Source organism: Salvia hispanica, chromosome 4 (genome assembly GCF_029641045.1).
Source record: "Salvia hispanica isolate PSC_SH4W2 chromosome 4, Shi_PSC_v1, whole genome shotgun sequence".
Classification (NCBI taxonomy): Eukaryota; Viridiplantae; Streptophyta; class Magnoliopsida; order Lamiales; family Lamiaceae; genus Salvia; species Salvia hispanica.
The window spans coordinates 38,116,999-38,142,515 of record NC_142695.1 but is presented as its reverse complement, the minus strand read 5'-3'; the positions used below and the strand labels follow the sequence as shown (position 1 = coordinate 38,142,515).

The window sequence follows — 25,517 nt, the reverse complement described above, 5'->3', positions numbered from 1 at the left end:
GAGAAATGAGATGCAATATTAGCCACTCATTTTTATTAAATGAGTGGTCCAGATTTTTCCACATGGAAAATATCTTTAGATTAATTAATTATGAAAGGGCAGAATGGTAATATCATAGTAAATTTTATTCAATAAATATTTTTTTTCAATTTTTAATTAAATTTTTTATTATTATTTTTAAAAAATTTTAAAATTATTTTTTATTATTTTTTTATTTTTTTTTTAAATTTTTAAATTTTTATTTTTCAACTACATATACAATTCATGTCAACTACACACATATAATGTCAACTATGTGTACAATCCATGTCAACTACATATACAATTCATGTTAACTGCACAATATAATGTCAACTACATGTACTATTCATGTCAAATAGTATTTATTGAATAAAGTTGTTGACATTTGATGTGTAGTTGACATGAATTGTATATGTAGTTGAAAAAAAAATTTAAAGAAAATAAAAATAAAAACGAAAAAAAAAATTTTAAAAAAATTAAAAAAAATTCTAAAAAAATAAAAAAAAAATTAATAAAATTACAATTATGCCCCTCTGTTGACATAAACTACATGCTGTTGACATTTCACAAATGTTCTGGATGGGTGGCTGAGATTGCATCTCAATTCTCATTTAGGTTGATAAATCTCAACCTAACAAGACCCTATATTATAATATAAAAAGTAAATTCAGTGTTTGTTTTAATTCGTTTTTTTATATGTTCAAACCAAACCAAAACCGAATCAAAGAATCAATATTTCCAAAAATTAAGGCTGCGTTCGATTCGGATATTTAGTTTTCATATTCTTTTCTTTCCTCTTCCTAAAAGCGTAGTTTGTGCAAAACAAATAGAGTACTATTATTGATTAATATTTTGTAACTGGCAATCTTTATTTCTAATTGAATGGGCTGTTAGCCCGAACATGCAACAACACTTATGATAGGCATGCAAGCCATTTTAATCGAGTATTGTACTACTAATATTTTACTTTCCTATATCTATTTACATACGTGCAATTTTTTATATTTAAATATGCGATTATTCCTAGAAATTGAATATTAGTAGTACCATAAAATCTGAGAAGTAATTGGCCTGAAATAGTATATTACAATTAATTAATCACACCCAGACCTGAGAATGGTAACGCACACCTAATTAGTTTTATAATTTAGTCAATGTTATCAAATAATAATGAAATCCCACCTTAAACTGGGAACTGGTTGCTCTGGAATTATTGCTAGGCCATCACCACGCACTGGTATCACTGCCACCAAATTGGTAAAAGTCTTGATTAGTATTGCTTCAACTTAATTAATTAATATAGAGATGACTTTAATATTTACTGAAGGTGAAAATACATCATCTTTGGTTGAGTTGTGAATCAAAGATGGCTTGCAATTATGTGTGTGCACAAATAGTGGCCCCTTTTTTACTCAGAGTCGCAATGCCATCTACCGAATCCCTGCATTGATCAGACTCTTGATTACTAATATTACTATCAAATAAAAATTCAGTAGCATGTCCATCTAATTACAATTATAGAAAGAGAGAAAGTAGTAAATTGAAAAGTAGCTGACGTAAATTGTAATGACCTGGGTATAACACTCAGTCATCGCGGGTAAAGCTGAAGAAGACAGTACATTCCAGAAAAAGAAAAAAGTAAAAAAAGTAAATAGTAGTATGAATCAACTTTATGTGGAAAAATGTAGCGGCAGTGATGTGCTTGGATAAATTATCATACAAAAGTTGTTTCACAAAATTCAGCCGCTTGTAAAGCTGAGAGACAAAGTCCATCATCCAATAATATATTAGTAGTCATTCATATCCAATTACTTATTATTAGTATTAAATATAAAAGGAAAAAAAAAACTTCATGTGTATATACTTAAGTTCTAAACGTTATCATCTAATGGAATATTAGTAGTCATTTACATCCAATTATTTTTTTTATTACTTAATAATTCTTGCAATTCTGAGTTATAAAAACGATTTCATGTGTATATATTTAATTTCTAAACATTATCATCCAATGGAATATAATAATAGTCACTGACATTCAACAAATTTTTATCACTAAATAATTCTTAAAATTCTAAATTATAAAAATGACTACATGCATGTAATTAATTTCTTAATGTTTATCATCCTCAATAAAATAATAATAATAGTTATTTATGTCCAGTTAAATATTAATAATAGTTATTCATATTCAATTTCTTAATTTTTTTATGCTATCATCCAAACAAATACCTTCTCATATCATCTCGTCTTGTGAACCTTTTTGTACCATCTCGTCTTGTAAACCTTTTTTGGATCATCTTGCCTTGTGAGTTTTGTGCATCATCTTCATACAATTTTCCGGAATTGAAATTCATCCTCAAAGCATTGTTCTACTTAGAGATGTCAAATGGGCCGAGCCAGCCCGGCCTAGGCCCAGGCCCACTAGTGAAATAGAGCGGGCTTGGGCTGGGCTTGAGAGTTAAGTTGGGCTCCAATTGGGCCTTTTTATAAACCCAAGCCCAGCATAGGCCCAGGCCCATTCAAAGCCCGATCCAGACCTGGCCCAGGCCCGACCCAGTAGAAGCCCACCTGTTATGAACTTAGAGTTGTGCTTTAAACTGTAGATGTTCATCCCAATTTAAAGATCAATATTGATTTGGAGAGCAAGCTGATTTTGATTTTTAAAAATATTTTAATAAAAAATCGACTGGTTTTAGGGAGTAAATTATCTCATTTAATTGATAATTTTATACAGGAATTGCCTTTGTTTTATGCATTGGCACTACAATTAATTTTATGGCATCAAATTTATTTTTTATGAATTAAATTTAAAATAGTAGTATTCCTTTATACCATAGATTTATGTGGAAAATTTGGTGGGGCTCGATTTAATATTTGTATATAATCATATATACTACTCCTATATCATCGTCTGTGTAATATTTTATGCCAAGCCTTTGTTTTCATATTTAAATTACCTTTGCAATTTTATTTTAAGATTCAAATCAATTCAGTATAAATGTAAATTTAATTTTAATAAATAGGAAGGAAAAATCTTTTATTAAACAGAACAAAATCTTCTAATAAATTGCATTATTGTATTAATTGTCTTACATTTATGCTATTCCTTTATATGGAGTATAGTGTATATAACTATCATTATATTATGCCTTTTATAACATAAATCAACAAGATTATTTTCTATTTTAAACGTATCTTAATTAAGTTTAATTATTATAATTAGGGGTGTCAAAATGGATATTGGGTATTGGATACCCGATATCCAAACCCGAAATATTGGATAATTGGATATTCGATATCCGATTTTTCGGATTTCGGGATCGGGTTCGGGTATAGGATTTTTGAATTATCGGGTATCGGATAACCCGATCGGTATCGGGCTACCCAAACTACCCGAATTACTCGATTTTTTAATTTTTTTTAAATTTAATAAATTATGTACATTTATTATATTATTTAAAAAATTAAATAATTAAATTAGTCCCAAAATCATTCACTCTTAAGTCACATTTAGGATTAATATATGAATTGTGATGTTTATTATTGATGAATGATGGATGCTATAACTTATGAATGTTTTATTTCTATTAATTTGTAGTAGTTTTTTTTCTTAATCGAACTAATTCAAGTTTGTATCAAATTTGAGCTATTACAAGTTTGTATTTCTAAAAATTTGTAGTTAATTTTGTTAAAAAAAATAAAATCAAAATTAAAATAAAAATCTAAAATCGGGACTGGAAACCCGATTTTTCGGGTCTGGATACTCGAGTCGGGTATCTGGGTACCCGAAATTACTTTCGGATCGGGTATTAGATTTTGGGAAATTCGAGAACGGGTACCCGAAATTTTCGGATCGGGTATCCTCGGGTACCCATTTGACAGGCGCCTAATTATAATAAAGCACACATTAATCATTTCCCTTCTCTATGCACTCCTTCCATATTCTATAATGTCATTTATTTTTGTATAAAATTTTTTAACTTGACCCAGGCCTGGCCCGGCCCAGCCCGGCCCACTTACCATATGGGCTCGGGCTGGGCTGGGTCCACATATGAATATCAAAGCCCAGGCCCGGGCCGGACCGCTATAGACACGGGCCTGGGCTGGGCTGGGCCTAAATCTCAGTGGGTCTCACCGGGCCTGGGCCGGCCCAACCCATTTGACACCTCTAGTTCTACTCGTTCGTAAAATAAAAATTGTCTTCATCATCAAATCCAAATATGTTGTAGTATAAATATCATTGATGTTAGCCGAATATTGCTCAAATTTTTGAGGATTCAAATACTTTAAAAAATAAGTTTAAAAATTCGAAGTAATTTTTTTTTTTTAAATTTTATGGTACATGCTAAATATTAAATTAATTTATTTGAGACATGCATAAGACAATTTGAAATTTGAAATTTAGATTACCTCTATGTAAAATTTCCCTAAATAATGGAACGCTTTGTACTGTGTATTTACCGGCCATAATTTCTTTCCATATACATCAATGTAATTTGGGGTAATTTGACTTTACAAAAATAAAATTGGTTTGGTTTTACCTTTTGTAAGTAGGAGAATTCTATAAAATAAGGTAGGAAAATGTAAGACGTACCAGAGAATAATATTGTATTGCACGACACTGCTATAGCCGAGGCCTTCATTTTGTGAAGGAGTATATAATTTTCCTTTTCCAGAATACTTCCACCAAAGTTCTTAAACCATACAATCTCTTCAATTCTTGTCCCTTCCCCTTTCCACCTCTCTACAAAATGGCCTCTCTAACCCCCGGAATCCTCCTCAAACTCCTCCAGTCGATGAATTCCAACACCAAAGTCACCCGCGACCACCGCAGCCCCCTCCTCTAGGTCATCAGCATCCTCCCCGCTCTCTCCGCCGCCGATTCCCTCTGGCTGCACAACTGATTCTATGTCCAGCTGTCCGACTCCCTCAATTCAACCTACGTCTCCCTCTCCGGCCGCGACACTGACCTAATTCTCAACGATCGCCTCCAATTAGGCCAATTCGTGCAACTCGATCGTCTCCTCCTCGACTTCGACTCCCCTCCCGTCCCCACGCCCGTTGCCGGCCGCCAGCCCTTCATCGGATCCCCCGAACCCCTAATTGCTCGGATCTCCCCTTCCAAAAACGGATTTGTTATTCAGTCGGTTTCCTACTCCGTCGACCCCATCGCTGCCTATTTGTTGATGGGGTTTGGTGCACCTTGCACAGCGGAAGACTTGTACAAAACAAATAAATCAGACACGGATCTATTTGACTGATTATGCGATTAATCAATTCACATGTTAAACAGATAATTGCATGCTAGAACGAAAATAATTCATGCTCAAAGAAAGTAAATCCTAAAACATGAATTCTACGGTTTAGGGTTACCGATATTGATTCTCCAAAGAATCGTCGATTGCTCGCGCCTTCTCCACGTGATGATCTTCAATACTAGACCACGGATCTTCTCTCTGGTTCCCGAATTGTATCTCGATATCAGGGTGGGCTGATCTTATCAAAATACTAGGACTCGAATAAAGAAGACAGAAGAAATCCTTCTCCAATTAGGAGAGAAATTCGAACTCCTCTAGGTAGAGGGGGACGAAAATTATGAGTAATGATAATAATGATTTCTGTCTCCTTTATTCTCCAATTTATATTAAGTTTCTTTTGGGCCCAGACAGGGATCTATGGAAGGTTTTGGATATGGGCTCGCCCAATTAGCTTTTTACTAATTAAATTGAACCCACAATTTAATACAAGCTTATATTGGAATATTACGAGCAGCCACTACAGAAGTAATATTGAACTCTCCCCATCCAAATCCGAAATTACAAGTAATCCGGGTTTCCACTTTTATTATTTATTTCCCGCGCTTAAGATATAAATGTCCATTAATTAATTAATGTCTGCTATGGACTTAATTAATTAATATCTTATTAATTCCAAGAGTGGACTTAGCAAGAAACATTTATTTATTATTCATAGAGTAATAAAACTCCAACTGATCAGTTTTCCGAATAATAAAACCTTGTTCGAGCTCCTCTTGAGGACATTATCAAACGAGACTCACCTCGCGCACGTTTCAACATAATAGCAATCCTAGCACCGCTAGATATTAATCACCACTACCCAATATATCAGGATTATTGGGTTGCGAAAAACCCGCACCATTTGATAAGTCAAAGTAGTGCATAATCAATACCGTATGCTCAATGCTAACATATGTAGATTAAGAAATAGTATTTTATCAAGACCTAGTCTTTCAGTAGATAGCATAAAGACACGTCTTGCTGTTAGATCCGTTCAGTGCTATACCACACCAATGTCATCTTATTTCAGTAAGACTTAGAAATATGCGGACTGACATTGCAACCTTTCACGATAGGTAGCCAAAGCCTATCTAGGTTGTGAAATTCTTCTTTTTCTTTTGCAAAGCATTGCATAGATCTGACCGTGTTACCTTAAAGTGGACGACGCCCACAACCGGTCTACTAAGCAAAAGACTTAGACTTTGTTTGCTTCTTATACATTTAAATGTTTATAAAACATCTTATAAATGCACAAGCAAACACAATGTAATAATAATAGTGATTCTATTCGTGCGAGACTGCTCGAATAATACTGAATCGGGTTAAAAGTGGATTGTAAAGTTTTACGTATACAAGCAAGATTCTATTCGCGCGAAACTTGCTCGAAACATGCTTTTCAGTATACCAAACCTAACATTTGTCTAGGGCGGGGAAGAAGGAGACGGAGGGAAAGGAGAAATCCGCAGAGGGAAAGGGAAAATCCACAGGGGGAAAGGGTGGCAGGCATGTAATTGCCCCCCAAAAGGAGAATGATAATGTGAATGTTCCTGCAAATTGCGGAGATGATACCTCTAATGGTAGTAGAGTTGGATCGGATAAGGTCTCGCAATGGTTTTCGTCGTCGGGGTCGCTGAAGTAGAGATCAGTTTCAGCAGCTGGGAGGAAAGCTGTGGTGGCGGAGAGGGATCCATCGCCGACGGCCAAATCAGGGAAGAGGTCCTCCACGCCTGCTCTGACGAAATGTGTGGTCCCGAGCCTCGTGGCAAAAGAGGAAAATAGGAAGACATCGAAGGAGCCTGCGATGATCGTGCCATCTAGATACCGGCAGCTATCACCGGCAGTGGATCGGATAAGGTCTCCCAAAGGTTTTCGTCACTGGGGTCGCTGAAGAAGAGATCAGTATCAACATTTGGAGTAAAGCTGTGGTAGCGGAGAGGGATCCATCGGCGACGGCCAAATCAGGGAAGACGTACTCATCGCCCGCGATAATAGTGCCATCTAGGTACCGGCAGCCATCACCGACTGCTGGGAGGCGGCAGGCAAGCCCGATTGTAGTGAGGAGGATGTCGTTGTCTCCAGCTCGATGGCTCTCTGGCGGGCTTAGGGCATCACCGACAGTGGACTCCTCGGGGAGGAAGAAGATGGCTAATATAGCTGCTGGAATTTCACAGGTTTCTGCGCTTGTTGGGAATGGGAGACCTCCTAGTAAGAAACATTGGGATGATAGACCAGCATAGGGCGGCAGCGGCGGCTCTTCTGAACATAAAGAAAAGAATTCGGCTATGAGCAAAATCGATCTCCAGGCTTTCCTGAGGACACAGGTTCAGTTCTTCCATTTTAGCCTCATGAAAGTTCTTGCATTTTTGTTGAATGAGCTTTGTATTTAGATGAATTGTTTGAACTTGTTTCCATCTAAAAGTGTGGTGGTGCTTTTCCTTTGCAGGCTGCTATATCGAGGCGTCTAAGCGATGAGAAATCTGAGAGTCCGAAGGAGAAACCAAATGGCGCGGCGCCAGTGATCACCATACATGAAAAGAAATGAACTGATGGTAGTGTTTCTCTTGATGCGGTTACTTCAGGTCTTGCTAAACTTAGGAAGGTATATAAAGATATGATATTTAGTAATACTATTATTATTATTTGTGTTCCTTTATGTTATTCAGAATAGAAAAAATGAATCTGTTTGTGTGTTCTTGGATCAGGATGCTATGTAGAGGAGAAGAATTGCTTCAATAGTTGCTGCTGAAGCTTTAGAGGGAGCCATGGCAACTGAATCTGCTGTAAAAAACTTGAGGTATAGTCTAACTCAAACCTGGATACATTTATAGGTGATTATGTGATATTCATTATAATCATTGCTTAGAGTAAAAGACAATTGCATAGCCCAAGTCTTTATATACTGAAATTAGGGAAAATAACTGCTGCTTAGTATAAAGGCGATCTTGAACATATGTATTGACCTTTTTTTAACTGCTCAACTTTCAGCATGTTTTCTGATCTAGTAGCAATGTCAAAGCCTGAGAATCCTCTGCCTACTATCGACCGATTCATGTCCATTTACGAGGATGCCCTGAAATCAACATCAGATGTTGAGTCGATTTTCGGTAGCCATAGTTCATCAAGAAGTATAGATTTTACAACTGAACAACAACCAAAACCTAGCAAGCTTTGGGTGGAAGCTGCTTTGGCCACGAACCTTGAGGTTGTCTCCCTCCTCACAAATGAAGAATTTGATGGCTTATCAAAAGGGGAGCAAATTTCAACGAAGAGACTCACTATCAGTGAACCTGCCAAGAAGTTGTCACCACTATCAGCGGCCGGAACATGGACTCGATGCATGGGAATGAATGAAACTGTCGAGCTCGGTAAGAATTTGCTGTCTAAGATGCAAATGTGGTTCGTGAGGTTTGTTGAGAAGTCCCTTGATGCTGGTTTTCGCGTATTCGGCAAGTCTGCTACTGGCAGTGGTGGAGGTCTAGACTGTGGCCCTATGGCTATGGCTGGGTAAATATACCGGAAAAATGGTATATCGATCGTATCGTACTGAAAAATATCGAAAAATTGGTATACCAAAATTTTTGGTACGATTCAATACCGTATCGTAAGTTTTCGATACGATAACGATATGAATTTTCTTATATCGTGGTATACCGTTTTATATCGAATATACGATGTATATCGATATTGTCGGTATATCAAAATATATCAAAAATCAATACGTATTGAATTATAAATACATACCATTTATACTGATTATAATAATAATACTCCCTCCGTGCACGAAAAATAGAGCACATTTGTCATTTTTGGTTGTCCACGAAAAATAGAGCACATTTAAAAAAGGAAAGTTTTCAACAACTTCTCTCTTACTTTTTTCCCTTCTCTCTTGCTAATAATATGGACCCCACATTCCACTAACACTACTTGTCTTTTTTCATTCTCTCTTACTTTTAATATGGACCCCAGATTTCACTAACACTACTTCTTTCTTACTTTGCCAGTTCCACATTAAAACCCGTGCCATTTCACAATATGTCCTATTTTTCATGGACGGAGGGAGTATAATTTATTTTTTTTAAGATTAAAATTTAAAATCATAAATAGATATCCATTTAATTTCGATATACCGTTCAAAACGGTATACATAAGTTCGGTACGATATACCGAAATTTTGATACGGTAACGGTATATATATTACCTAACCGAAATTTCGGTATACCGAAATCTGGTATACCAAAACTTTCGATATGGTAACGATATGAAATTCTTTCATATCGATATTTTCGATACGATAACAATACAAAATTTTCGGTACAATATACCGTATCGACCCAGCCCTACATATGGCCACGATTTTGTCTCAGCTGAAACGAGTCAACGACTGGTTGGACCGTGTAGTCTCGAAAAGGGACGTGGTGCTGATGGACAAGGCGGAGCGCTTGAAGGAAAAGATTTATGTGTTTGTCATGTCATTCCAGTAGCCTCCTCAACTAGCTGATGCGTTTGTGATACTGCTATCAAGTTTAACATTTCATTTAATTGATAAATCGTGTTCTTTGCAAATATGAGTTATGTTTCAGAATTTTCAATACTGAAAATTATTGATGATGCTAAATTCTTCTCAATTTTATAAAAAATGAGCTTTGATAGTTGCGCCGGCTGATACTGATCAGAACTATATCCCTTATGAGCAAAACTATATCCCAAAAAGATAGCTCCAATAGACCTAAAAGCAAGTTTATGCTGATTATATGGTCTAGTGAGTGGGTAGCAGAGACAACCAAAGAATCTCAAATGTGTATAGTCTAGTTTCTGTTAATGCAACTTCTCAAAGGGTGACATATTTTTTTATGGTCTTGGAAGGCATCAGGTTGATAAGGTAAACAGTTGTAAGGAAAGCATCATCCCAATATTTTTGCAGGAAGAGAAGATTGGGATAAAAGGGCTAGTCCTGTTTCCACTATATGATAATGCTTCCTTTCTGCTAAGCCATTTTGTTGTGGTGTGTGAGGGCATGAAAGCCTGACATTCTCCTCCCCAATCAGATTGCAAGGCCTTAATTTTGGTATTACAAAGATTTTCCACTATTGCATTGAATTGTTTGAAGACAAAAATCACATCACTCTTAAGTTTCAGTAGATAAATCCATGTATGCCTAGTGTAGTGATCAATGAAGGAAACATAGTATGAGAACCCATTTCTGGAGAGTATTGGTACTGGACCCCACAAGTGACTGTTGATAAACTCTAATGGTGAGGTAAACACAATTTCTGAAGCAGTATAGGGGAGTCTATGAGCCTTTGAAACACAACATGGTTGACAAAAATAATCAATTTTTATTGAGTTAAAAGGAATATTACAGCCTTTTAAGGTAATCTTTACAACTTCTAGTGTAGGGTGACCAAGTCTACTATGCCACAAGGCAATGTCTAAGATAGCATTTGGTTCAGAACTACAGCTAGAGACTGAAGATTGCAAGCTTGCAGAGTGGACAGTTGGTTGTGTGAAACCTTGATTTGAAGGAAACGTGGAGCTACTGCTTCTCTTGTTTGGGGAGTAATGGACAAGGAACTGATATAAACCATTGTTAAGGACTCCCTTGAGCACGATTTCCTTGGAGCATAGATCCTTGACAAAGCAAAAGGAAGAGTGAAATTCAAAAAAGACTTGATTGTCTCTAGCAAACTGAGAAACACTGAGGAGATTTTTGGTGATGTTAGGAACATGTAATAGATTCCTAAGATGCAGTTTCCTAGAAGAATTGGGAACATGTGGATCAAAGGCAGACTCTCCTATGTTTGCTATAGAAACTGTATCACCATTACCAAGCATAAGAGCCTTACCTCCTGTGTACTCTGAGCTGATATTCAGGTTGTTGAGGTCATTTGAAACGTGGTTTGTTGCTCCAGAGTCAGGATACCAGCTGGTGGTAGAGTTAACTTCAAAACTATACTCTGATGGAGATGACACTGACATAGGCAAAAGGAGAAGTCTCACTGCAGCTTGAACTAGATTAGCTGCTGGATTGTAGTAGCTGAACTGAGGAGGATTGTTTGCTCTTGGCTGTGACTGTGGTGGAGCATAATTCTGCTCAAGCCTATGCCAACACCTTGCTGCAGTATGGCCTGGTTTGTCACATAGTTGGCAGATCACCTTGTTTCCATTTCTCCCAAAACTTCTTCCTGATCTTCCTCCTCTCTGATTTCTACCTCCACCACTTCCACCATTAAATTCAAACTTGATGTAGTTGGTGGAGCCTTCCTTCTTCTGACTGGACTGCTGCATCAGATTCAAGGATGGCTAAGACCCTTCTACACTGAGAATATAAGATCTTGTTGACTCCATTATGGCTTCTACACGTAGGAGAAAGGCACACACATTTGGAACCAACCAAGCCTCAGATCTGGATGTAATGTAGCAAACTGCAGGATCATATTCCTGTCCAAGGCCTCCCAAAATGTGTAGAACCTGTTCTCCATCAGAAATCATGCTCCCCATGACTCAACTTATTTTTAACACAAGTATACCCGCAAGTGTACGGGGCTAATGTAGCAAATAGTAAGCAAAGAGTATCGTATCCACAGAGACAATGAGTGTCAACCTAATTACCACGAACCAACCTCAACTACTATCTAGATGAATCGGAATTTTGGTTTTTCTGAATCTATTTAAAAGCAAGGTAAAAACAATTAAAAATAACTAGAGAACTAAAAGCAAATAAGAAAACGGATGTAGATCAAGGATGAGAAGGTAGAATCCTACGGGATCGATAACAACTATCCTATGCTCAACTAACTTCCTAACTATGCCAACAAAGGGTCTCAAGGGTTATTAAGCTATCACTAAGGTAAAACTATATCTTTTCTCAAAGCATATAATTTGTAGATTGCTACCTAGAACCGAAGTCTCCTTCCTAGAACTAAGGAAACAACTCCTAATAGCTCCTAAGATACTTAGCTTCATTCAAAGGCTCAAATCTCTCGATTATATTGGCAAAGATGTCAATTTCTTCTCTTTCAAATTAAACTACTCACTTCTCAGTTCTTGTAGTAAAATCCACATGCATTTATAAGGTGATCAGTCAAATAAACATATAAGCACAGAAGAAATCAAAATAACCACATGAGCCAAGGCATAGAAAAAGGAAATCAATTAAACATAAGAATCATTGTATCTCCCCCGTAGAACTCTACGAATGATTTAGCTACTCATGTTCAACACAAAAGTCAAAGAAATATTCAAAGAAATATTCAAAAACATTGTTTAAACAAGAATAAAACTAAAAGTAGAAACTCCTAGAATTGGATTGGGCGGATTGAAGGCCTCGTCTTCAATCTTGCGATGAATACTCGTCCTCTGCTCGTTCTTCTCTTCTTCCTAGGTGAAAAAGTGGTATTTTTGGGGTAGGAGGCGTGTAAGTTGTGTTTGGACGCGTTTCCTAGGCATATATATACCTAGAGTTGACTTTGGGCCCGAAATAAGCTGTCCGACGAAGCTGGCGGGTCGCCAGGTTGGGTGTGCGTCGAAGCTGGCGAGTCTCCAGCTGCTTACGGCATTTTTTTCGTGTTTTGCTGGCGGGTCGCCAGGTTCGTTTGCATGCGAACCTGGCGGGTCGCCAGCTATGTCACTGCTCTGCGCAGTCTTGGTAAAACGGCCATAACTTCTTCTACCAAACTCCGATTGAGACGTTTAAGATATCCACACGAAGCTCTGTCGAAGACGAAGAGAATGGTATACATTACATGCGAATCGGACTTCAAAATATCCAGATAAGCTGTCTCGAACATTGAGCAGCTGCACATCCACATATTTTGTACATTTTTCTACACATTCTTCACAAAATGGTCAAAATACCAACATATTAGAGAAGTAGCTATAACCATGTCTCAAAGTACACAATATATGATCAAAACCAAGTAAAAATACCCTCTAAAGTCATGTAAAATCCAAGTGAATCACCCCACAGAACCCAAAAGATCAAAATATGTTTTCATTTTGGCCAAATATTCATTAATAGGCATGGAACCCTTTCTGAGGTTCTGCATATGTTGCCTGTATTGCAACACTTTAGCTGTGGATCTACTGGTAAAGTTGGTCTCCAAGGTATTCCATATCTCTGATGAAGACCTAAGCCCCACAACAATCAGCAAAGCATTCTCTGATAGGGATGACAGAAGCCAGCTTGCTACTCTTCTGTCTTGTCTTTGCCAGGTGGTATATTGGATTTGGCACCATTGTGCCTTCTTCTGAATCTTCTACCATTTTTGGTGGTGGTTTGGCTTCTCCAGTGAGAAAGCCGTCCAATTCATAACCCCAAACGACAATCTCTACTTGCTGTTGCCAGATCAGAAAATTCCCATCAGTCAACTTGACTGATATTAGAGGGAGTTGAGAGAAAATGGGTAATGTAGAAAGAGGAATAGAAGTGGCGCTTGAATCGTTGGATTCGGCCATTTTTAGGTAAAGATAAAAGCAGGAAGCAAGGTTAAAGAGTCAGGATTAACCTGCTCTGATATCATAAAAACAAATGTAGCTTTTCATATTGATAAATTAAAAAGTTGTATTGCTCGAAGTATTGGAGGAGAGAATGTGTATTTCATTGAATCAGTAATGCAAAACCAACAATATGGATTTATACAACACAATCGAATCTACCAGAAACTCTCCTTAATTTATGCTTAACATATTAATTATAACAGAACACTCATAATCTATCTTCACTCATTCTCCAATCAACATATCCTTGTAAGACTTCTTGTGGTCCTTCAATTCAGCTGTACTTGTGCTAACTAACTCTTGGATTGTGGCTAGCTCAGCACACTGAGCTCGTGCATCACTTTTGTTTCCTCATGATCTTCATTTTCTTCCAAAGCAGCATCACAAGCAGGCTGATCTTGTTGAGCCTTTGGTTGCTTACTTTAATTACTTCTAACATCAACTCCCTAAAACTCAGAGAATTGCTACTTTGTCTAAGAAATAGTGCACTGTCAATTAATACGAGATGAGGCTAAAGAGGGAAAAAATGAGTAAAATCTTTACCACCAGATGGCTAACCTCTAACCTCCAGTTGTGACATAAGCAACTGTTCCAGAAGTCACTGTGACATCAATACCATCATCACCCGCTCGTGACTCAGTGATTAACCGGATACTCACCAGGACCATCTGAAGCAACCACTGCATACCTATCTTAGAAAACCGAACAACAGAACAAAGTTCTAAAAAAATCGCGGGACAGAAACAATAGAATAACTTAGGAAGGTAAAGTGCACCAAGCATTGCTAACAAAGCTTGACCACGAAGTAGCACAGCCAACTCTTGGCTTTGAATTCTCACATCACAACAAATATGTACATTCTCAAATGCATGAAAAAACAGAAATAGAGGCAATTAGATAAACAGTGATTTTCCACTGCATAAAAACCTAATAATCCATAGTTATACAATCTTGATGTAGTAATTATGATATTTGGCATAAATTACACACTAAAACTCAGCAAACCAGCAAAAGAATCGACTTTTATAATCTGGATGTAAAGAGAGACCTTGACAGAGGTGGGGTAAGGGGAATGTAGGTCGGGAGCAGTGGCGTCTTAGGTCGCGAGGTGGAGAGGCACAGTGACTGACGGCAGCCGCTCTGCGACCCTCAGCACTATCTCCGAGGCCTCTTCAATAGATAAGATATTTCTGGCTTCCCCTATTTCTCTGATTTTCCTTGTTAGGTTCTCATTTCAGTCTATTTATCCACTTTCTTCACTCGTATTACGGTGGTTATATTGAAGGAATATAAAGGGGCCCACTAGATTCCTCATTTCTCTTATGGCACTCGCAACGCAGCTCATTGCCGTCTCGAACTCGTCTCACCAAGATGAGACGATGGTAGAGGTGCCCACGGTTCAGGAACCGTCGGTTACAGTTCGGAACCGCCGGTTACAGTTCGGAACCGCCGGTTCCGGTTCTGGAAATTGTTGAACCGGGACCGAACCGCGAGGGTGTTTTGCGGTTACGGTTCCAGTTCCAAAACGACGATTTTCCGGTGGTTTTTTATGATTTTTCACGGTTCTGAACCGCCGGTTTTTTTTGCAGTTCCAGCTTGATTTTGCGGTTCTGGTTTGAAATCGTTAGGAACCGGCGGTTCAGGCACGGTTTCGGTTCGAAATTTTTTGAACCTGAACCGAACCACGGTTCAAAAATCGATGATTTCGGTTCGAGTAAATTCTCACGGTTTTGGTTCGGAACCGTAACCGGCGGTTACGATTTCGATTTTAACCGCCGGTTCGATAAACCTTGGGCTGGTCTAAACGATGGTGAGTTGGCGTTGTAGATGAAAGATCTCATCTTGTCCCTTGGAGCGTTTCCATCCGAAAAGAAAGATGGCGAGCCATCTTGTCCACATGGCGCATTCCTATAGGGCTGTGAAGTTGACTCGCCCCCTACGAGTGAACTTCTTTTATCCCATTAAATAAAATATTTTCTAAATATAAATTTTATTAAAAAAATATAAAATTTCACAGTGATCTATTTAAATATTAATTTAAAATTTCAATTATATTAGTTTATTTGTAAATATTTTATTTTTAATAAATAGATTAAAATAAAAAATGTGAATATTTTATATTTTAATGAATTTCATATTTTAATTAATTAAAATAATTAAAATAAATTTTATATCAAATAGATTAATACAGAAAATAAAAATTAAATGAATTAGTGAGAATGGAAGAGATTGAGGTTTCGAGGTGTTGTCTCTTAACTAGTAAGAGATTGAGTAAAAAGTAATGTGTAGTGCACAACTAATGAAGGAATAGATGGATAAAATCGGATCTTCAGGAGCCTGAACGATGCTGGCGAAAACAGAATCGGACATTTTGGTTGAAATTTGTGAAACGGAGAGAATTGGAATAATGTGTGAAAAAACCCAGAGTTGTTAATTGTGATTATAATGGAGGTTGCATGGTTAAGAATAAAGTAAACTGTGGGAGGTGTTGGAATTAAAACTGTGGGTTACTTTTTCTCTAGCTCACTACTCCAGTAGTAAAATTAAAAAGGGATTAGGAAAGTCAAATGAAATAGTAAATGATCTTTAACTTCCAAACTTGCTTGATTTAGAATTATTAATAAATGATTTTTTTCATGATTTTCTTTATAGCTATTCATTAAACAAAGGAGGTGGCGACGGCCACAACGTGGAGGGGTGATGGTGATTGGGGGAGTGGCTAACGAAGAATATGGAAGAATTCTTAAATAATAATGAAAACTTTAAAAATAGTTGTGAGCTCTATGATCCATGAGTCAAAACTCAACCGAGATATTATACTAAAATGAGGTTTGAGCCGTTGCGAATTTTTATTAAGTTGTTAACTCATCAACGCAGTGTATAAAAAATATCAACAAAATTTTTGTTAACATTTAATGAATTAGTAGCTTAAAAAGTTATCAATTGATCACGACCCTATGCCAAAACGGTATATAAATTATAACACACTACCAAATTATTTGCATAAAACAGCACTTGCAATATTCCAAGTTTCCAATACATATATATCGTCATCGTCCGGGATTGCGCCCTTCTGCCATTTCATTTTATCTTAGGAGTAATAATTTATAAATCGCATTTTTTTTTTATTATTTGATATAAATATTTTGCTTGGTTACCCGTTTTTTCTCAAAAGATAGAGGGCAGATCTTAAGGGTAAAAAAACTTTAATACTATCAATTTTCTCAAAATAGTTAATTGAGTCTTGCATTTAATCTAGGTAATATGCCTTTTCATTATAGGGTTGATGAAAATTAGCATTCTCCTGTAAAAGTACACAAAATCAAGTTCTCAAGCTCTTCAATCTTGTTTCGATGTAAAAGTTTCTTTTCCAATTTTAATTCAATTTTCATGGGTTTTGATAATATAATTGCAGAAATACTGATAATAACGATACTAAATTACTAATTATGCATTTTATCATTCATGGAAAAATAAATGCTCCTGCTCGGCTGCTCCTAAAAGTAGAGGTGTGCATGCATTTCGTTTTCGATTAATATTGGATTGAACCGAAAATTGAATTTTTCTAAAAAATTGAAATCAACCCAAACCCAAAAACTGAGTAAAAACCGAAAAAAATCGAAATTGTATAACAATATCCAAAAATAAAAAATCCAACAATTCAAAAATATTGCATTTGACTTGTTTTACACTTTGTTAAGTTTGACTTTTATCTTGTACGTATTAGGATATTTAGTTTTCATTCTTGTCTTTCCCCTTCCTAAAAGCGTAGTTTGTGCAAAACAAATAGAGTACTAGTATTAATTAAAATTTTGTAACTGGCAATCTTTATTTCTAATTGAATGGGCTGTTAGCCCGAACATGCAACAACACTTATGATAGGCATGCAATCCATTTTAATCAAGTACTGTATTATTTTACTTTCCTATATCTATTTACATACGTGCAATTTTTTTTTATTTAAATGTGCGATTATTCCTAGAAATTGAATATTAGTAGTACCATAAAATCTGAGAAGTAATTGGCCTAAAATAGTAGTATATTACAATTAATTAATCACACCCGGACCTGAGAATGGTAACGTACACCTAATTAGTTTTATAATTTAGTCAATGTTATCAAATCTATACATATATAAAAGGCGAGTTTTGGGCCATTTTTGAATATTTATGAATTTTGAGTATAGATTTAAATATTTATAAATATAGGGTGTAAAATTTAATATTTAAGTGGCCGCTAATAAAACATGGAGTAACCACTTAATCATAAATGACTCGAATATTGAAACCGCTACATTCAAATGAACTGAAACCGCTAAAGAACGAGCTAATCAATGACAATGTTATTATATTGATACTAAGCATACTAAATTATAAAGATGATTACACTATTAGTCAACCAACATAAATATGACGGTCAAATGATAGAATTCAAAAAATTAACCACTAATCAATATAATAATCAATTGCATAAAAGTAACGGCTATCCTCTCTTATTTGTACATCTACACTATAAATATGTAGTATGTGCAAGATTATAATCACTTCTTCATTGTCTTATTTTATTTGTTGAAACCATGGAATCCATCTTTCTTTATAATATACAACCTAGCAATACTTCGTCACAAAACCAGTGTAATCTCCTTAGAATGTATTTCTCATGACAAGATGGTATGAGTGTCACTTCTTACCTTATTATGGTTTATCTTGCGAAAAAGGTTTTTTCTCAACCAGACTTATAGTTCGGTTTATTTTATAATTTTCATTGTAATTTCCATTTCATTTATTGTTGTTTTTTGTCCTTTGATTACAATAGTTAGAGTACGCGTGTATATGGTTCGAGAATTTTATCCTATTTTTTTTACAATTCTTAGAGATGGAAGAATTGTAACATCCTTAACTCGAAACAAGTATATAATATTTATCTTCTTCTTAACAACATTTATTATTTTTGTATAATTATATTGTTACTAGCGCAATAATTATATTAAGTGGCGTCACAAAAAATAATATTTTATCACTTATGATGAATTAATAAGTGGTGCATAATATGTGGAGTATATAGCAATGAGATAATTAAACCTATCAAAATCGAATTTATCAACCAATTAGTTATTTAAACAAAATAAAATAGTCTACTACCAAATTTTTGTTTACTAATAATATTATTGTTGAAATTAGGATTTGGCACTTAATTAGTTGTACAACTGATTTTATATAAAGAATCTAATTATCTTATTTATAGGTGATCATGCATGCTGAGAAAGATATATATTATACTATTAAGTATATTTTTACAAAAATAAAATTTGCAGTATTAAGAATTATAAAGTAGCATAAAAATAGTATATATGTTTCATGTTCCAACAAACCACGTTTAAAAGTGCAATAAATAAAGATAAACGTTCCAACGTTCAAAAGAGTTATCATTATTCATTAATATAATAGTGTTAATTCAACCAATTAATGTAATGTTTTTTGTGTAGTTTATCATTTGAATTTTTTTATGGTCATAATTTTGACCTTTTTAATATTATGAGTTATCGGTTTATTATTTAGTTAAAAATGTGTTTTACATTATTTTTAGTAGAGAAATAAGAAGGATTGTTTTAAACATATTTTTTTAAAGTGTCAACACTTGATATAGTCTCTTCATCGTTGTCCAAATAATTATGTTTGTCTTGACTCCATTTCAAATATGTTTACTTTTATCTCTTTAGGTATAAAATGAATTGAGGAACATATATTTATTTAATTGTTATTATATAGTATATTTTTTTATTTTTAAATATTATATAATTATATTATTTCTTATTTTAAATAATCAATTAATAATTAAAAATTGCGTATAACGAAAAAATATCCTGTTGTGCACCACACGTGGATTAAAACTAGTTATAATGAAATCCCACCTTAAACTGGGAACTGGTTGCTCTGGAATTATTGCTAGGCCATCACCACGCACTGACATCACTGCCACCAAATTGGTAAAAGTCTTGATTAGTATTACTTCAACTTGATTAATTAATATAGAGATGACTTTAATATTTACATTACCTGAAGGTGAAAATACATCATCTTTGGTTGAGTTGTGAATCAAAGATGGCTTGCAATTATGTGTGCGCGCAAATAGTAGCTCGTTTGTTTCATATTCATCTCCCTTTTTACTCAGAGTCGCAATGCCATCTACCGAATCCCTGCATTGATCAGACTCTTGATTACTAATATTACTATCAAGTAAAAATTCAGTAGCATGTCCATCTAATTACAATTATAGAAAGAGAGAAAGTAGTAAATTGAAAAGTAGTTGATGTAAATTGTAATGACCTGGGTACAACACTCAGTCATCGCGGGCGAAGCTGAAGAAGACAGTACATATGACCAGATAACATAGATTTCCAGAAAAAAAAAGGTAAATAGTAGTATGAATCAACTTTACGTGGAAAAATGTAGCGGCAGTGATGTGCTTGGATAAATTATCATACAAAAGTTGTTTCACAAAATTCAGCAGCCGAGAGACAAAGACATCATCCAATAATATATTAGTAGTCATTCATATCTAATTACTTATTATTAGTATTAAATAATTTTTAAAAGGTATAAAACAACTTCACGTGTATATACTTAATTTCTAAACGTTATCATCTAATGGAATATTAGTAGTCATTTATATCCAATTATTTTTTTATTACTCAATGATTCTTGCAATTCTAAGTTATAAAAACGATTTCATGTGTATATATTTAATTTCTAAACGTTATCATCCAATGGAATATAATAATAGTCACTGACATTCAATAAATTTTTATCACTACATAATTCTTAAAATTCTAAATTATAAAAATGACTACATGCATATAATTAATTTCTTAATGTTTATCATCCTCAATAAAATAATAATAATAGTTATTTATGTCCAGTTAAATATATTCAATTTCTTAATTTTTTTATGATATCATCCAAACAAATACCTTCTCATATCATCTCGTCTTGTGAACCTTTTTGTACCATCTCGTCTTGTAAACTTTTTTGTATCATCTTGCCTTGTGAGTTCTGTGCATCATCTTCATACAATTTTCCAGAATTGAAATTCATCCTCAAAGCATTGTTCTACTTAGAGATGTCAAATGGGCCGGCCCGACCCAGACCCGGTCCACTAGTGAAATAGAGCGGGCCTGGGCTGGGATTGAGAGTTAAGTTGGGCTCCAATTGGGCCTTTTATAAACCCAAGTCTTTATATAATGAAATTAGGGAAAATAACTGCTGCTTAGTATAAAGGCGATCTTGAACATATGTATTGACCTTTTTTGAACTGCTCAACTTGCAGCATGTTTTCTGATCTAGTAGCAATGTCAAAGCCTGAGAATCCTCTGCCTACTATCGACCGATTCATGTCCATTTACGAGGATGCCCTAAAATCAACATCAGATGTTGAGTCGATTTTCGGTAGCCACAGTTCGTCAAGAAGTACAGATTTTACAACTGAAAAGCAACCAAAACCCAACAAGCTTTGGGTGGAAGCTGCTTTGGCCACGAACCTTGAGGTTGTCTCTCTCCTCACAAACGAAGAATTTGATGGCTTGTCAAAAGGGGAGCAAATTTCAACGAGGAGGCTCTCTATCAGTGAACCTGCCAAGAAGTTGTCACTGCCATCAGCAGTCGGAACATGGACTCGATGCATGGGAATGAATGAAACTGTCGAGCTCGGTAAGAATTTGCTATCTGAGATGCAAATTTGGTTCGTGAGGTTTGTTGAGAAGTCCCTTGATGCTGGTTTTCGCGTATTCGGCAAGTCTGCTACTGGCAGTAGTGGAGGTCTCGACTGTGGCCCTATGGCCACGATTTTGTCTCAGCTAAAATGAGTCAACGACTGGTTGGACCGTGTCGTCTCGAAAAGGGACGGGGTGCTGATGGACAAGGCGGAGCGCTTGAAGGAAAAGATTATGTGTTTGTCATGTCATTTCAGTAGCCTCCTCAACTTGCTGATGTGTTTGTGATACTGCTATCAAGTTTAACATCTCATTTAATTGATCAATCGTGTTTTTTGCAAATATGAGTTCTGTTTCAGAATTTTCAATACTGAAAGTTATTGATGATGCTAAATTCTTCTCAATTTTATGAAAAAGGAGCTTTGATAGTTGCGCTGGCTGATACTGATCAGAACTATATCCCTTATGAGCATAACTATATCCCAAAAAGATAGCTCCAATAGACCTAAAAGCAAGTTTATGCTGATTATATGGTGTAGTGAGTGGGAAGCAGAGACAACCAAAGACTCTCAAATGTGTATAGTCTAGTTTCTGTGAATGCAACTTCTCAAAGGGTGACATATTTTTTATGATCTTGGAAAGCATCAGGTTGATAAGGTAAAGAGTTGTAAGGAAAGCATCATCCCAAAATTTAGGAGGAAGAGATTGACTTTACAAAAATAAATTGGTTTGGTTTTACTTTTTGTAAGTAGGAGAACTCTATAAAATAAGGTAGGAAAATTTAAGACGCACCAGAGAATAATATTGTATTGCACGACACTGCTATAGCCGAGGCCTTCATTTTGTGAAGGAGTATATAATTTTCCTTTTCCAGAATACTTCCACCAAAGTTCTTAAACCATTCAATCTCTTCATTTCTTATCCCTTCCTCTTTCTACCTCTCTACAAAATGGCCTCTCTAACCGCCGGAAACCTCCTCAAGCTCCTCCAGTCGATGAATTCCAACACCAAAGTCCAGACCACCGCAGCCCCCTCCTCGAGGTCATCAGCATCCTCCCCTCTCTCTCCGCCGACGATTCCCTCTGGTCGCACAACGGATTCTACGTCCAGTTGTCTGACTCCCTCGATTCAACCTAAGCTCCCTCTCTGGCCGCGACACTGACCTAATTCTCAGCGATCGCCTCCAATTAGGCCAATTCGTGCAACTTGATCGCCTCCTCCTCGACTTCGACTCCTCCTCGACTTCGACTCCCCTCCCGTCCCCACGCTCGTCAACCTCCGGCCCGTCGCCGGCCGCCAGCTTTTCGTCGGATCCCCCGAACCCCTAATTGCTCGGATCACCCCTTCCAAAAACGGATTTGTTTTTCAGCCGGTTTCTGACTCTGTCGACCCCATCGCTGACTATTTGTGTAGGGGGGGGAAGAATGTTAATGTGATTGTTCCTGCAAATTGCGGAGATGATACCTCTAATGGTAGTAGAGTTGGATCGGATAAGGCCTCGCAAAGGTTTTCGTCGTCGGGGTCGCTGAAGCACAGATCGGTATCAGCAGCTGGGAGGAAAGCTGTGGTGGCGGAGAGGGATCCATCGCCGGCGGCCAAATCAGGGAAGAGGTCCTCCTCACCCGCTCCGTCGAAATGTGTGGTCCCGAGCCTCGTGCCAAAGGAGAAAAATAGGAGGACGTCGAAGGATCCTGCGATGATCGTGCCATCTAGATACCGACAGTGGATCGGATAAGGTCTCTCAAAGGTACTAGAGTTGGATCGAATAAGGTCTCCCAAAGGTTTTCGTCACTAGGGTCGCTGAAGCAGAGATCGGTATTAGCAGCGGGGAGAAAAGTTGTGGTAGCGGAGAGGGATCCATCGCCGACGGCCAAATCAGGGAAGACGTCCTCGTCGCCCGCGATAATATTGCCATCTAGGTACCGGCAGCCATCACCGACTACTGGGAGGCGGCAGGCAAGCCCGATTGTGGCGAGGAGGATGTCGTTGTCTCCGGCTCGATGGCTCTCTAGCGGGCTTAGGGCATCACCGGCAGTGGACTCCTCAGGGAGGAAGAAGATGGCTAATATAGCTGCTGGAATTTCAAAGGTTTCTGCGCTTGTTGGGAATGGGAGACCTCCTAGTAAGAAACATTGGGATGATAGACCAGCATCGGGCGGCAGCGGCGGCTCTTCTGAACATAAAGAAAAGAATTCGGCTATGAGCAAAATCGATCTCCAGGCTTTCCTGAGGACACAGGTTCAGTTCTTCCATTTTAGCCTCATGAAAGTTCTTGCATTTTTGATGAATTGTTTGAACTTGTTTCCATCTAAAAGTGTGGTGGTGCTTTTCCTTTGCAGGCTGCTATATCGAGGCGTCTAAGCGATGAGAAATCTGAGAGTCCGAAGGAGAAACCAAATGGCGCGGTGCCAGTGATCACCATACATGAAAAGAAATGGACTGATGGCAGTGTTTCTCTTGATGTGGTTACTTCAGGTCTTGCTAAACTTGGGAAGGTATATAAAGATATGATATTTAGTAATACTATTATTATTATTTGTGTTCCTTTATGTTATTCAGAATAGAAAAAATGTATCTGTTTGTGTGTTCATGGATCAGGAATCTATGCAGAGGAGAAGAATTGCTTCAATAGCTGCTGCTGAAGCTTTAGAGGGAGCCATGGCAACTGAATCTGTTGTCGGAAACTTGAGGTATAGTCTAACTCAAACCTGGATACATTTATAGGTGATTATGTGATATTCATTATAATCATTGCTTATAGCAAAAGAGAATTGCATACCCCAAGTCTTTATATACTGAAATTAGGGAAAATAACTGTTGCTTAGTGTAAAGGCGATCTTGAACATATGAATTGACCTTTTTTGAACTGCTCAACTTGCAGCATGTTTTCTGATCTAGTAGCAATGTCAAAGCCTGAGAATCCTCTGCCTACTATGGACCGATTCATGTCCATTTACGAGGATGCCCTGAAATCAACATCAGATGTTGAGTCGATTTTCGGTAGCCACAGTTCGTCAAGAAGTACAGATTTTACAACTGAAAAGCAACCAAAACCCAGCAAGCTTTGGGTGGAAGCTGCTTTGGCCACGAACCTTGAGGTTGTCTCCCTCCTCACAAACGAAGAATATGATGGCTTATCAAAAGGGGAGCAAATTTCAACGAGGAGGCTCTCTATCAGTGAACCTGCCAAGAAGTTGTCACTGCCATCAGTAGTCGGAACATGGACTCGATGCATGGGAATGAATGAAACTGTCGAGCTCGGTAAGAATTTGCTATCTGAGATGCAAATGTGGTTCGTGAGGTTTGTTGAGAAGTCCCTTGATGCTGGTTTTCGCGTATTCGGCAAGTCTGCTACTAGCAGTAGTGGAGGTCTCGACTGTGGCCCTATGGCCACGATTTTGTCTCAGCTAAAATGAGTCAACAACTGGTTGGACCGTGTCGTCACGAAGGGACGGGGTGCTGATGGACAAGGCGGAGCGCTTGAAGGAAAAGATTTGTGTTTTGTCATGTCATTTCAGTAGCCTCCTCAACTTGCTGATGTGTTTGCGATACTGCTATCAAGTTTAACATCTCATTTAATTGATCAATCGTGTTCTTTGCAAATATGAGTTCTGTTTCAGAATTTTCAGTACTGAAAGTTATTGATGATGCTAAATTCTTCTCAATTTTATGAAAAAGGAGCTTTGATAGTTGTGCTGGCTGATACTGATCAGAACTATATCCCTTATGAGCAGAACTATATCCCAAAAAGATAGCTCCAATAGACCTAAAAGCAAGTTTATGCTGATTGTATGGTGTAGTGAGTGGGAAGCAGAGACAACCAAAGACTCTCAAATGTGTATAGTCTAGTTTCAGTGAATACAACTTCTCAAAGGGTGACATAATTTTGATGGTCTTGGAAAGCATCAGGTTGATAAGGTGAACAGCTGTAAGGAAAGCATCATCCCAAAATTTAGGAGGAAGAGATTGACTTTACAAAAATAAAATTGGTATGG

At 36.9% G+C, this 25,517-nt stretch overlaps 2 pseudogenes; both read left to right on the top strand.

The window, feature by feature from the left end:
- Nucleotides 1-4,772: 4,772 nt before the first annotated feature.
- LOC148928591 (protein CORTICAL MICROTUBULE DISORDERING 3-like) lies at nucleotides 4,773-9,799 on the top strand (annotated as a pseudogene).
- Nucleotides 9,800-22,471: 12,672 nt separating this feature from the next.
- LOC125195095 (protein CORTICAL MICROTUBULE DISORDERING 3-like) lies at nucleotides 22,472-25,043 on the top strand (annotated as a pseudogene).
- The last annotated feature ends 474 nt before the right edge of the window (nucleotides 25,044-25,517 follow it).